The sequence below is a fragment of the Onychostruthus taczanowskii genome, unplaced genomic scaffold, assembly GCF_017590055.1.
Source record: "Onychostruthus taczanowskii isolate IOZ18803 unplaced genomic scaffold, ASM1759005v1 scaffold189, whole genome shotgun sequence".
Classification (NCBI taxonomy): domain Eukaryota; kingdom Metazoa; phylum Chordata; class Aves; order Passeriformes; family Passeridae; genus Onychostruthus; species Onychostruthus taczanowskii.
The window spans coordinates 112231-114724 of NW_024499117.1; positions in this window are offsets into that span (position 1 = coordinate 112231).

The following is a 2494-nucleotide window of genomic DNA, read 5'->3' on the forward strand; positions in this document are numbered from 1 at the left end:
AAGGTATGACTCCAGAAGGAGCACACACTGATACAGCCGGTACACTGATTACCTAAAAAATGAATTGATCTTTCAAGCAGACAATAATGCAGCAGGCTTCCATGAATGGTTTGTTTATGCAGTCATTTGCAAATGTCCTACCTGAATAATTTTCATCCACAAAAGGCCTTTTCATCAGAATAAAACTTTTCCAAAATTATCTGATGAAATTTCCTTGAAAAGGATGGAGTACAGTGCTTTGATAAGGTCAGCCCTTTTAAGAGCAAGCTTTCTATTTTCTGTGAGATACCATTGGTCTTGTTTGAATTTTTTTTTTATATCAGTAAACACAAGCAGTTCATATGTGAATGCAGCATTGTGATGGCATGGCATTTGACTTCTTTTAAGTTCCTTCTTTTTTGCCAAAATTTATTTCTAAGGAAGAACAAATAGAGATGGTTTCTTTTTTTCCTACCTGCCTGTGATTTAAGAATCTGGCGTGTCTAATGTCATTCTTAAACACACAGCCAAATTGTTTGTGGGTGGTTATGAGCAGTTTGAGTCTTATAATTTCTTATTATTAATCCCTGCTAAATATTGCAATGTTTCTAAGTTGTGACCAAGGGAAGACCTGTATTGTGAACTTTCAACTCAGACCAAGGTTTGTGCTAATAACAATAACAATAACAATAATAACTGGGCTTCATAATTTCTATCCCATGCCTGAAAGGGGCACCCAGTTGAGTTGAAGGAAAAAATCTTGTCCTGCTCTTACTTGTAGTCAGCTAGAACTGAGCTCCAGAGAAGTCACTGGGTAAAGTTCTCTTTTTGAAGCCAGGAAATCAATTAGAAATCTACTATGTGAGTTAATTTTCTTCAGGATGCTGGTTTGTTTTGTACTACATTGAGGAAAATTTATGGGCAGAGATGGGTGACCAGCAGCACAGAAATGTTTCAGCCAGATTTGCAAAGTGAAGTTGGACTGTCCATTCTTAAGGAAGAATGTCCAACTGAGCAAGTGTTTGCAGTTTTACCAGGAAATTTGGAGTATGAGTCGTACTTGTTTGATACTTATGATATGATGGGAGTTAGCAATTGGCCTTATTTCAGATGTTTTCCAGTTTGAGATGCTTGATTTAGAAAACTCTTTTTAATTTTAATATGTTTTTCTATCTTTAGGTAGGTATATGTGGGTGTCTAGTTAAGGGGACTATTTTAAACTATGCAACAAATTAGAAGACTTCCTGTTTTATTTAAAGAATCAGAGTTCAACATTTGTATTTGAGCTGGCTTCTCTTTGTTAAGATATTAAGAAGTGATGTGTGCAACAAAGAAACATGTCCAAACTCATCTTGAACAATTGTTTGATGAGGTAAATGTCTATGATGGTCTTATCCTTTCCCTTTACGTATGAAGAAACACAATGTATGAAGAAAGTCTTTACTAATCCACTCTCATACCTCATTAGGTCACTCATTTAGGACAAATGAATCTCCTTTCATTGCTTCCACAATCAAAACAAAAATGTGTGAGTGTTAGTGAGAAATCTGTTTCATGGCACTTAGCCATACATTAAATATTCTGGCAGAAATATATGACAATTACTAGCTCATGTACAAAACTCATGAAATGTCAACTATTTCAGCCCTGCAGTATCTTTTTTCCTCAAACAACTATGAATTGCTGTAATTACTGTAACAGAAAATCCTGACGTTAATCCCTTAATAGAAACACAGCATATTGTCTTAGATTAACAGGATGACTTCTCAAATCAGGTTAAGCCTTCTGATTCAATCTCATGACTTAGTTGTAAGGTCATGATTAATGACTTAGTACCATGAGGCACATGAAGGTCTTTGGAACCGTATGCAGCTAATAATTCAGCTGTGCATCTCCTATCCATTCACAGACTCATCAGCCAAGTTTTGTGTGCTGTAACTTAAGACCAAGGAGTTTTTTTCATGTTGTAAATCTGTGTAATTCCTGGACACAGTTCCTACTATCTCCACCACTTTGTGTTTTCCCACCTGCATGGCAGTAAGTATCTGGTAGGTAATTTTTTTCAGGGCTGGATGTGCATTGAACTTTCACGGCACTAACATAAACCCATTCTCAGGGATTTCCTTCTTCGACTGAAAGACAGGCCTGCAGTTTCACAAACGAATATTGCATTATTGTCTCTGTAATAGATCCAATGTCTTACTGGACCAGGTGCAATGCAAACAGATGGTAAAGCCACAGACATGCTCCCAAGCCCTGTTACGTCACGTAGCCTGAAGTTCTTGCCATCAGCCTAAAGCTGACAGTTTTCTTTCTTATAAGATTTTTTTTTTGTTCATTCCCTAGAAATTATGCCATAGAGTCTCAGAATAGCTTACATAAGATGCAGACCAATTGAAGTTGTATATGAGTCATCATCAGAATGATGGAGAAAAGCATTTCACCAGGGATGTATGATCTAATGAAACTGCCTGTGCTGTACTTCTGTGGGCTTACCATTCCTCACACACAGGCT